Below are 12,392 nucleotides of genomic sequence, written 5' to 3'. Positions count from 1 at the left end.
ATATGAATTTACTTGGGTAAAAACAAACATTATAAATGCATATGTGTGTGAAAGAAAATGTGTAGAAGGCACACCCTTAACTAACAATAGTTACTTCTGGAATTAGAGCCAGGAAATGCTGAATTTTTATAGTCTTATCCTATTTTAACTTTTTATAACAAGTACCAATTTTAAATTAATATTTTATGCTATAGTAATGAATCTAAATATTAGAAAATATATTTTATGATGTGGAAGAACACACCAAACTGTTAATGGTGATTATCTCTCTATGGGTAGGGGCTTATGGGGGATGACTCATGCTTTTTAAGTCCTCTGAGTTTATAAACTGACATTTTTCCATATATTATTTTTGAAATCAGAAGAGCAATGGTACATTAAAAAAAAAGGTGTTTTTCACTAATATCTGTTTTCTCCAAGCCTGAAAGTCCCGAGTTTAAGTCCTGGCTCCATCACTGACAGGCTGCGTGGCTCTGGCTCTTCCCCTGGTGGCCTGCATCCCTTTTCTCACCTGAAAAGGGAGAGCACCAGCCTTCTACAGGGCTACTGAGGTGGCCCCAAGAGACAGCAGAGTGACCTAACGGGACCACCAAGGCAGTTCTAGCTCCTGGGCAGGTACACATACACACCACTTACCCTGGTCCCTAGACCCGGCAAGGCTCTGCACGGCCCCTCTTCCTACACCCAGACATGAAGGAGACAACCAGGGTCAAGGTAGGTGTTAGGGTGAAACTGGTCAGGAGACACGAACAGATCAGCTCAGGAGTTAGTAGGGAGTGGTGGCCTTGTAGCAGGCCAGCTCTGGGACGGACTCCCACGTCCTCACTCGACACAGATGGCGACACTCTCATTCTAATTCCTAGTAGGCTGACCACGTGATCCCTACCCAGGCCCTACAGTCACATCCCAGCCGGTACTCAGATATTTGCTGAGTGAGTAGCTGTAGGCATGTGTGACTGTTTGTGGTCAACTCCAAAGCCAGCGGCTCACAAACTCCTCTTTGCAACATATCCTGGGTCCTGGTGCTACATACCCATCCCCAGGACCTTCTCTCCTCTCCTCACCTCCTCCCTGCTCCTATGCACAGGAACCCCTCTCCACATCAGGGGACATGGCAGAGATGAGCAACCTCCCCAGGGACTGTCTGCAAAACAAAAGAATGCAGCCACAGCCTCATGGACCCACCAGGAATGGGACAGTGACCTAGAGGACATAGGGCCCTGGTCAGCTCAGGAACCATACAGAAGGAAGCAGGCCCTGAGCATGCCTGAGCTCAAGTCATGCCTAAATCTCTCCTGGTCCTTGGAGGGCCTATGAGCTTTAACCTAACCATGTTTTTTTGTGGCTGTTTTAAATTTTTATTTATTTATTTTCATTTCATTTGAAAGATAGCAAGATAGACACAGAGATAGAGAAATAGAGACAGAGACATAGAGGTAGGCTTTCATCCACTGGTTTCCTCTCCAAATCCCTGCAATGGCCAGGGCTGGGCTTGACTGAAGACAGGAGCTGGGAACTCAACTTGGGTCTCCCACGTGGGTGGCAGGGACCTAAATACTTGATCCACCATCTGCTGCCTCCCAGGGTGTGCATTAGCAGGAAGCTGGATTGTAAGCAGAAGAGCTAGGACTCAGATCATGCATATGGGAGATGGGTGTGCCAAGCTGCATTTTTTTTAAAGATTTATTTATTTATTTGAGAGGTGGAGTTACAGGAGAGAGACAGACAGAGAGAGGTCTTCTATCCGCTGTTTTCACCCCCAAATGGCCACAATGGCAGGAGCTGGGTTGATCTGAAGCCAGGAGCCAGGAGCTTCTTCCAGGTCTCCCATGTGGGTGCAGGGGCCTAAGCACTTGGGCCATCTTCTACTGCTTTTCCCAGGCGCATTAGCAGGGAGCTGGATTGGATATGGAGCAGCCGGGACTCGAACTGGCACCCACGTGGGATGCCGGCACAGCAGGCAGAGGCTGGGCCTACTATGCCACAGCACTGTCCACCCTCCCCTACCTCCTCCTAAATGACATCTTAACTGTTGTGCCAAACGCCCTCCCCCATAGCAACCTGTGGCTCCTGTCCCCAGCCTGACCATTCTTCATTCCTGATCTGGATCCACTTCCCAGTTTTCAAAGCAGGTTCACATCAATCACTGCTTTAGACATCAGTCTTTTTTTTTTTTTTTTTTTTTTAATTTTCTTTTTTTTCTTTTCTTTATTTATTTGACAGGTAGAGTTATAGACAGTGAGAGAGAGAGACAGAGAGAAAGGTCTTCCTTCCATTGGTTCACTCCCCAAATGGCCACTACAGCCGGCGTGGCGCCGATCCTAAGCCAGGAGCCAGGTGCCTCCTCCTGGTCTCCCATGGGGTGCAGGGCCCAAGCACTTGGGCCATCCTCCACTGCACTCCCAGGCCACAGCAGAGAGCTGGACTGGAAGAGGAGCAACCAGTACTAGAACCCGGCACCCATATGGGATACCGGCACTGCAGGTGGAGGATTAACCAAGTGAGCCAGGGCGCCGGCCTTGAGGGCATCAGTCTTAGAGAGGTTAGAGGACTTGCCTAAGGCCAGGTCACCATGCAGTGCCAAACTCAAACTTCCCAACACAACACTGGCATTCTTTCCATTCTTTTTTGTTGCCCTATCCACATGCTACTTTACAAAATACATGGTTCTCCCCGCTCTCCCGGGGACTCATCACACAACGTTGTAACTTTTGTGCTCTCTGGAGTACAAACCAAACTCTGCACTTCTCTATTCATTCGACCAACAGTTCTCCAGTGCCAAGCACCTTTAAGGAAAGTCCGGTGCTACCAACCGTGGAGGAGTCACACAGGAGAGCGACACCTGGAGTCTAGCGCAGGAGCTGAAGAAGGCACATGGATAATTTATATAACATTTCCTAACTAGGGGCTCCATCAAACACCTGTTTGTTGTGTGTGTGTGTTTTTTTTTTTTAAGATTTATTTATTTATTTGAAAATCAGAGTTACACAGAGAGAGGAGAGGCAGAGAGAGTCTTCCATCCACTGGTTCACACCCCAGACGGCCGCAACAGCCGGAGCTGTGCCAATCCAAAACCAGCAGCCAGGAGCTTCCTCTGGGTCTCCCACATGGGTGCAGGGGCCCAAGGACTTGGGCTATCCTCCACTGCTTTCCCAGGCCATAGCAGAGAGCTGGATCAGAAGTGGAGCAGACGGGACTAGAACCGGCGCCCAAATGGGATGCCAGCACTTCAGGCCAGGGTATTAACCCGCTGTGCCACAGCACTAGCCCCAACTCTGCCTTTCAAATAAAAAAAAAAACCACATGCATGTGCACGCACACACACACACAAAGCAATACTAACACAACACTGTGTCTGAGAGGGACAGGAACCTCAGGGAATGTCCTTCAGAATGCACAACCCCTGGTTACCATCCAGAGGGGCTACAGAGAGGTCAGATAAACTTGGGAGTGGAGGGCAAGTCTGTTGAGATCTCAGCCCTGCCAGACTTGGCCTACCTGGGAGATAGCTGATCATGTAAGAAAGGAGTTCACAGCTAGTTTTGAAAAACACTCCTCAGTTAAGAGATGTCAAGGGCAACCCTACGTGGTGGTGGGACTCAGGCCGATTTGCAATACTTAGCGATCCTGCAGAGACGCAGAGCCTGGCCGATGAGGGTGACTGGCCGGCCTTCTCACTCCTGTTACCGCCCCAGAGCTGCCTCCCTTCCTCTGGCCCCGGCTCACTTCACAGGAACGGAGCAAGTCAGAGAGCGCAGTGCGGGAGCCACCAGGGAAGCTGACCTCACGAGCAACTCTCTTCGCAGCATTCTCTGGTTCGGGTCTCCGTTTCTGCAGAACTGTAGGAATTCATAGTCTGCCTTCTCCATCTGTTTAACTCTGAGAATCCTGAACCAGAGTGCACGGAGGCACCTGGAAATGTTCATCTTGGTCATCAGCATTACAGATCTGTGTTGGTTCTCGTGGGCACATGCTCGTTCCTATGGGAGCTTCGTGCCAGGAGCCCTGGCATGCCTGAGCCCATCTATGCTGCTCACGAGGCTGCTCCCAACCACGTGGAGGCAGAGCAGGCAGGGATGAGACCTGCATTCCAAGAATGTCTACATCACACTCACCGGTCGGAATGGGAAGACATCTGAGTAACTTCAGTGGAACTCGGAACACACAGAAACCAGTTCTTGGGTGTTGAGGTCCCGAGGCCAGCCCACATGGACCTGACCCTCAAATACAGGACCAAGGGAACAAACGGCCTTTCAGCCCCCAAAAGACAGAGGATCCGCGAGGACTGGGCTCTTCACAGGCTGCACCAGCCCTTTTCTCTGGTACTCTCGTATCTCCCTATCTACGCGAACAACGCTACTCCTACCTTGAAAGGTTTATTAAAGATCCAGGCATTCAGGACACAGAGATATCCAGCTTCCTGCTAACGCAGACCTGGCAGGCAGCAGGGAAAGCTCAGCTACTCGGATCCCTGCCAGCTACGTGACAGACCTGGACTGAGTTTTCAGCTTCTGGCTTCAGCCTGGCCCAGTCCACGTCCTTTGCAGCATTTGGGGAGTGAGCCAGCGGGTAGGAGCTCTTTGTCTCTCAAATAAATAAAGCACATTTTAAAAGGATGCAGACATAAAAAAGCTTCAGTCTAAAGGAGGAAATAGAAAAGTAAACTAGGAAAGCTGCCCAGTTACCGGGCCCTGGCAGAGATGTGTAAGCACCTGTGTGTGTGAGGGCAGGGTATTCTGGGAGAGGATGTGGACACAGCACACAGGACAGCGCACAGTTCGCTGTGCCAAGGGCAGAGGAGCTGGAGCCCACAGCACATGTAGGGATGGTAAGGAAGCAAGGGCAGGCCTAAGCCAAGAAGAAAGGCCTTGGAGTCGCACTGCCTTCAGCTCTGGCTTGCATGGCTCACGTTCTCTATGAGAGCACATAACCCAGACCCGCCAAACCTTCCAAGGGGTCCCACGACTTTCAGGACCCTTTTTCTTCCCATTCCCTGGCTAAGTAAACGGGGTACTTCCTCATGGCAGACGACACTGGGTAATCCTCACTATCTGTTACACTCTCTTGGGCTAGTAAGCACAGATTACATTAAGCTTTCATACATGTTCTACTTACAAAGGAATTATAATTCTGACAGATGGTAAGTGAAAAAAGCAGGATGCAAAATTGCACACAAAACTGAAATATTTAAAATTTTTTAAATTTATCTTTTCGAAGAGATTTATATGCTATAAATAAAAATTGGTTGAAACAAAAATAAACAAAAAATTGAACATATTATATAATATCAACAGGTTAAAAAGACACAGGAAAAAAGAGGACAAAAATATTAATGATAATGGTCTCTAGATGGTGGAATTATAGAGAAGTTTCTTGGTTTTTTTCTTCTTTTTACTTATCCATCCTTCTTATTTTTCGCACAGTGAGTACTATTTTAATACTCAGGAAAAATGTTAAAGGTTCTAGACATTCAGATCTCTACAGAAGAGGGCAAAAAGAAAGCAATTTTATTAAGGAAGCTCCTTAATAAGAATAATTCTTAGAATAAATTCTCTCAAATTTTAGCATTTAAATTTTTTAAAATTTATTTTTAAAAAAGATTTATTTATTTATTTGAAAGGCAGAGTTACATGGGGCTGGCATTGTGGCACAGCAGGTAAAGCCTCCACCTGTGGTGCCGGCATCCCATATGAGCACTGGTTCAAGTCCCAGCTGCTCCACTTCCGATCCAGCTCTCTGCTATGGCCTGAGAAGGCAGAAGATGGCCCAAGTCCTTGGGCCCCCGCACCCGTGCGGGTAGACCCAGAAGAAGCTCCTGGCTCCTGGCTTCGGACTGGCCCAGATCCAGCCGTTGCGGCCAATTAGGGAGTGAACCAGCAGACAGAAGACCTCTCTCTCTCTCTGCCTTTCAAATAAATAAATAAATCTTTTAAAAAAAAAAAAAAGGCAGAGTTAAACAGAGAGGGAGGGAAGGAGAGAAAGAGACAGACATATCGATCTTCCATCCACTAGCTCACTCCCCAGATGGCCACAATGGCAGGAGCTGCGCCGATCCAAAGCCAAGAGCCAGGAGCTTCTTCCAGGTCTCCCACACGGGTTCAGGGGTCCAAGCACTTGGGCCATTTTCCTCTGCTTTTCCAGGAGCATCAGCAGGGAACTGGATCAGAAGTGGAGCAGTTGGGACTAGAAACAATGCCCATATGAGACACTGGAGCTGCAGGCGGCGGCCTTACCTGCTACACTGCAGTGCCAGCCCCTAGATTTAATTTTTAAAATAAATAAGCATCTGCAAGGCTCAAATTCAAACAGAACAAAAGGATACTGACCGTAGTCTCTCCCATTCCTGGAACCCAGCTGGCCTATCCCCCACCTTGGAGAACAATGGTACTAGACACTGATTTGGGATAAATCCAAGAAGTCGAAGTGCAAGGTCAAAAGTATCTAGGGGCTGGTGCTGTGGCACAGCAGGTAAAGCCACTGCCTGTAGGCCAAAATCCCATATGGGCACTGGTTTGTGTCCTGGCTACTCCATTTCTGATCCAGCTCCCTGCTAAAGCCTGGCAAAAGCAGCAGAGATTGGCCCAAACGTTTGGACCCCTGCAACCCACATACGAGACTAGTTGAAGTTCTGGGCTCTGAGCTTCAGCCTAGCCCAGGCCTAGTCATCGCTGCCATCTAGGGAATAAATCAGTGGATGGAAGATCTGTCTCTCCCTCTCTCTCTTCGTAACTCTGACTTTCAAAGAAATAAAGAAATTAAAAAAAAAAAAAAAAAAAAGCCAAAGCCACAGCTCACTAGGCTAATCTTCCACCTTGCGGCGCCGGCACACCGGGTTCTAGTCCCGGTCGGGGCGCCGGATTCTGTCCTGGTTGCCCCTCTTCCAGGCCAGCTCTCTGCTGTGGCCAGGGAGTGCAGTGGAGAATGGCCCAAGTCCTTGGGCCCTGCACCCCATGGGAGACCAGGATAAGTACCTGGCTCCTGCCATCGGATCAGCGCGGTGCACTGGCTTCAGCGCGCCAGCCGCGGCGGCCGTTGGAGGGTGAACCAACGGCAAAGGAAGACCTTTCTCTCTGTCTCTCTCTCTCTCACTCACTGTCCACTCTGCTTGTCAAAAAAAAAAAAAAAAAAAAAAAAAAAAAAAAAGAGTATCCATCTTTAGAACTTTGACAATGCCAAACACCCTCCCAAAACAATATACCAATTTGTATTCCCATGAAAAATACCTAGGTATTCTTATTTCCCATATCCTTGACAATGATGTGTGCTTTCAAAAGAGAATGCATCCTGGGGCTGGCGCTGTGGTGCAGTGGATTAAAGCCCTGGCCTGCAGTGCTGGCATCCCATATGGGCACTGGTTAGAGTCCCAGCTGCTCTTCTAATCCAGCTCCCTGCTAATGTGCCTGGGAAAGCAGCAGAAGATGGCCCAAGCCCTTGGGCCCCTGCACCTGTGTGGGAGACCTGGAGGAAGCTCCTGCCTCCTGGCTTCAGATTGGCTCAGCTCTAGCCATTGACAGCCATTTGGGGAGTGAATCAGCAGATGGAGGATCTCTCTCTCTCTGACACTCCCTCTCTCTCTAACTCTGCTTTTCAAATAAATAAATAAATCTTTAAAAAAAAGAAAAGAAAGAAAAGAAAGAAAGAAATTAGCATGGCAGAGGCTCTGAGTTCAAATCTCAGCTCCACCATTTATTCAGTAACTTTTCCCTGAGCATTTGTTTTACTCATCTGCGCAAATGGAGCTATTATCTTCTCAAGATAGTTGAAAGAATTAAAGTGATTAAACAGTAAGGAGCTAGCATGGCGCTCAGAAATGCTAATCTCTTTCCCTAATACATGCTCCCTCAGACTTCACTGAAGGTGTACTACTTATCTTCCACACAGAGCTATATAACCAGCAGGCAGTTGGTTAATTTGCTGAATGAGTCATAACTTCTCTTTCCGAATGAACATCATTCTTTGAAGGAAAAGCAGGTGAATCAGAACTATGCACGCTGATGTGCTGAGAGATCTAGAGTGACACGCTTAGTGATCCAGACAAAACCAGATACTTCTCAGGAGTGTTTAAATCAGAAGGCATTTGCCTATTTCTTGTCACTATTAAGCGGACTCACCCTCTGCCCATCCCTGTCTAATAAATGATCCCGTTTTATCTGTACTGCTTGCCTAGAGGTAAATACTCTATCCTTAGCATCCCCTGGGATGCTGATCAAGGCTCAGAGTAGTGCTGTCATTTGCTCATGGTCACATAGCCAGTCAGAGGCAAAGCCTCCCAACCCCAAGCCAGTGTGCTAAACAGATGGTACCTCGGTGATCTGCCCTTGTGTGTGTCTCCTCGCATCCAGACCCGACTTCCAGGTCCCTCACTCAACACAGGCCAGCTCCGCCAGAGTACCGGGCAGATCTGATGCTCAGGAGCACTTAGAACTTAAAACCAATCATGGCCGGCGCCGCGGCTCACTAGGCTAATCCTCCGCCTTGTGGCGCCGGCACACCGGGTTCTAGTCCCGGTCGGGGCACCGGATTCTGTCCCAGTTGCCCCCTCTTCCAGGCCAGCTCTCTGCTGTGCCCAGGGAGTGCAGTGGAGAATGGCCCAAGTCCTTGGGCCCTGCACCCCATGGGAGACCAGGAAAAGTACCTGGCTCCTGCCTTCGGATCAGCGCAGTGCGCCGGCCACAGCTTGCCGGCCGCGGCGGCCGTTGGAGGGTGAACCAACGGCAAAGGAAGACCTTTCTCTCTGTCTCTCTTACTGTCCACTCTGCCTGTCCAAAAAAAAAAAAAAAAATCAAGCTAGTCAGTTGAAGTTATGGGAAATCAGTATCTTTTAAGAACAAAACAGTCTTCAGTGATTATGTTCATCAAAACCAGAAATGTCAAATGACTGTCCTATAGTCATAGCTGTCTTACTTTTTAAAGAGGAAGCGCTGCCCCAAACCCTTCACTGGGGGGTGGAGGGTGGGAAATACCAGGGATCAGCAGCCAGAAAATAGTTCAAGTTCTCTTACATTGGCATTCACTTCATTAGAGATGCTACTACTCAGCCAAAGGATTAATTATGCGCTGAATAATCCACACTAGGGAGACATCTTCCAGGGCCAACAGGACAGTGGCTGCCAGGAGGCAGATGTTTGACCATAAACGTATGAGACTAAATGACGAGGATTTGCCAATTTCCATTCAAACCAATATAGCTGGGGAAAATACCGTATCAAAGAGATGCTCTTCAGACTGGAGAGATCCCAGCTAAAGGCTGTGGATGTCTTTTTTTTTTTTTTTTTTTTAAGATTTATTTATTTATTTGAGAGGCAGAGTTACAGACAGAGAGAGGGAAGAGACAAAGAGAGGTCTTCCATCTGCTAGTTCACATTCAAATGGTCGAAATTGCCAGAGCTGAGCTGATCTGGAGCCAGGAGCCTCCTCTGGGTCTCCCATGTGGGTGCAGGGGCCCAATCACTTGGGCCGGGCCATCCTCCACTGCTGTCACAGGTCATTAGCAGGGAGCTGGATTGGAAGTAGAGCAGCCAGGACAGCAGGCGGTGGCGGCTTAACCTACTATGCCATAGAGCTGGGCCCGGGGCTACGGATTTGGATTTCTCGGGTAACACTGTAGAAAGGAGGAACAATGTGGAGCCCGAGAACCTCACCTCAGAGGAAGCTCAGCCTCACACTGAGCCAGTGTCTTCACTTGCAAGTGGAGGTAACTGTCCCTGCCTTTGTTAATGGGGTTTTGCTGTCATTTTCATGCAGTTCACAGAAACTCATTAATTCAAATTCTACACAATCTCACTAATTCAGATTGTACCTGAGGTTGACCTAAAGGCTTCTAAAATAATCTGAAGGAAGAGTATAAAAAGAAAGTGAGTCAAGTTGACAAGATTCAACCATTTAAGAAGAAAACTTTCCAAAAGCAACACTCAGCCTTTATTTGACAAAACTCAGATCTCACTTTCAATAGGAGATCCCAAGGAGGACTAGCTATGGTTGAAAATAACAAAACAGGGGTGGGCGTTTGGTGTAGCAGGAAGACACCACTCGGGAATGCCCACATCCTGCATGGGAGTGCCTGGGCTCCAGTCCTGACTGTACTTCCAATTCCAGCTTCCTGCTAATGTGTACCCTGGAGGCAGCATGCGATGTCTCCAGCAGTTGGGGCCCTGCCACCTGTACAAGCAGACCTGGACTGAGTTCCCAGCTTTCAGCTCCTGCCTGGCTCGGTCACCACGGGCATTTGGGAAGTAAACCAGAAGATGGGAGTGCGCGCTCTCTCTCTTTGCGTTCCCCCTTCTCTGCCACTCAAATAAAATAAAATTTTATTTTATTAAGAAAAGAAAAAACAAGAAACGTCTGTGGGTTTGCCCAGGCTCCATTCCCACCTTCCGAGAGTGTTCATCTTTACAAACCCTTAGCACATGGCATTTCTAGGGAGTTACTGGGACAATGGGTATTACATGGACAGGTGCTACGGTGACTACCATGGGAGTCAATCTGCTGACTGGCCCCAGGATGGAATGGCCAGCCAGTCCCCTAGGTCATTTCCACAGAAGCAGGCGTGGCCTGACTCAATGACCACAACACTGCTGCCTCTGATCTGTGTCCCTGTCCCCAGCTGAAGGACAAGGACCCACCACTGAGGGGCTCCCACTGACCAGTGAAATGAAAATGGATCTGTGTCAGCTCTAGCAGATGTGAAGAGGAAAGAGGTAGGGTCATGGCAGCCAGGCCACAAATAGGGCAACCGCTGAGAATCTTAAACCAGAAGCCACTTGGTTCGTACTTTAAAAACTACATTTCTGGGGGTGGTTGTTGTGGTTAAGCTGGGCATATCACACTGGAGTGTCAGTTGGTGTCTCAGCTACTTACTTCCAATCCAGTTAATATGCCTGAGAAGGCAACAAAAGATGGCCTAAGATGCCATCCATGTGGGAGACAAGGTTGTAGTTCCTGGCGCCTGGCTTTAGCTTGGCCCAGATCTGGCTGTTGTGGCCATTTGAGAAGTCAATCAGCAGATGGAAGATTTCTCTCTCTGTCTCTCCCTACCGCTTTTTCAAATAAATAAATAAATCCTTAAAAAAAACCACCCTATTATTTCCAGCAATGAATTCTTGGATATGACACCAAAGGGAGAGGTAATAGCAACAACAAAAAAACCTGACAAATTGGATTTCATGAAATCTTTTAGGTTCTGTGCATCACAAGACACTATTAACAGAGTAAAATGGCAATAAACAGAAAGGGAAAAATATTTGTAAATCATATATCTGATACAGGCTTAATATCCAAAATATAATGAGAACTCCTAAATCCCAACAAAAACAATCTAATTCAAAAATGGGCAAAGGACTTGATGAACATTTCTCCAAAGAAAATATTCAAATAGCTAATCATTAGGGAAATGCAAATCAAAATTATAACGAAATATCACCTCACCCCATTTAACATGGCTACTATGATAAAAACGGAAGAGCAGCGAAGGTGAGGATCTGGAGAAATGGGATGCTTGGGCTTTGCTGGTGCGAATGGAAATGGTGTGGCTGCCACAGAAAACTGTACGGAAGTTTCTAAAAAAGTTAAATGTAGGCCGGCGCCGCGGCTCACTAGGCTAATCCTCCGCCTGCGGCGCCGGCGCCCCGGGTTCTAGTCCCGGTTGCTCCTCTTCCAGTCCAGCTCTCTGCTGTGGCCCAGGAAGGCAGTGGAGAATGACCAAGTGCACCCACATGGAAGACCAGGAGGAAGCACCTGGCTCCTGGCTTCGGTTCGGCGTGGTGCGCCAGCCGTAGTGGCCATTTGGGGGTTGAACCAATGGAAAAGGAAGACCTTTTTCTCTCTGTCTCTCTCTCTCTCACTAACTCTGCCGGTAAAAAAAAAAAAAAAAAAAAAAAAAAAAGTTAAATGTAGAATTGCCATATGACCTGACATTCTGCTTCTGGGTATATAACAAAGAATTGAAAACAGGGTCTCAGAGAGATACTTATGTATACATGTCCCTAACAGCATTTTTCACAATTGCTAAAGCATGAACGCAATGCAAGTGTCCACTGACAGATGAATGGACAAGCAAAAACAGTTTATTCAGCCTTAACAAGGGAGTAAAGCTGACATATGCTACAACCTGGAGGGACCTTGAAACATTTGGCTAAGAGAGATAAGCAACTCACAAAAAGACAAACATGGTGCCAGCACTGTGGCATAGCGGGTAAAGCCACCACCTGCAGTGCCAGCATCCCATATGGGCACCAGTTTGAGTCCCGGCTGTTCCACTTCCAATCCAGCTCTCTGCTATGGCCTGGGAAAGCAGTAGAAGATGGCCCAAGTCCTTGGGTCCCTGCACCTGTGTGGGAGACCCAGAAGAAGCTCCTGGATTTAGATCAGTGCAGCTCTGGTCATTATGGCCAACT

At 48.0% G+C, this 12,392-nt stretch overlaps 1 protein-coding gene across 3 annotated transcripts in view; it reads right to left on the bottom strand.

Moving 5' to 3' along the window:
• RNF185 (ring finger protein 185) overlaps positions 1-12,392 on the bottom strand; it is a 46,401-nt gene that overhangs the window by 23,847 nt on the left and 10,162 nt on the right. The window contains exon 1 of one of the 3 annotated variants that reach the window (XM_008272147.4): positions 3,727-4,085. The exons of 1 other annotated variant lie outside the window; for it this stretch is intronic. The gene's annotated coding sequence lies outside the window, so the exon portion shown is untranslated. Of the gene's footprint in view, positions 1-3,726; positions 4,086-12,392 lie in introns of those variants that run through there. One more of the 3 variants, XM_070065839.1, reaches the window with a different exon arrangement.

Source organism: Oryctolagus cuniculus, chromosome 21, assembly GCF_964237555.1.
Source record: "Oryctolagus cuniculus chromosome 21, mOryCun1.1, whole genome shotgun sequence".
NCBI classification, from domain to species: domain Eukaryota; kingdom Metazoa; phylum Chordata; class Mammalia; order Lagomorpha; family Leporidae; genus Oryctolagus; species Oryctolagus cuniculus.
The sequence above is the reverse complement of the archived record's forward strand: the minus strand, read 5'-3'. Positions and strand labels throughout refer to the sequence as shown.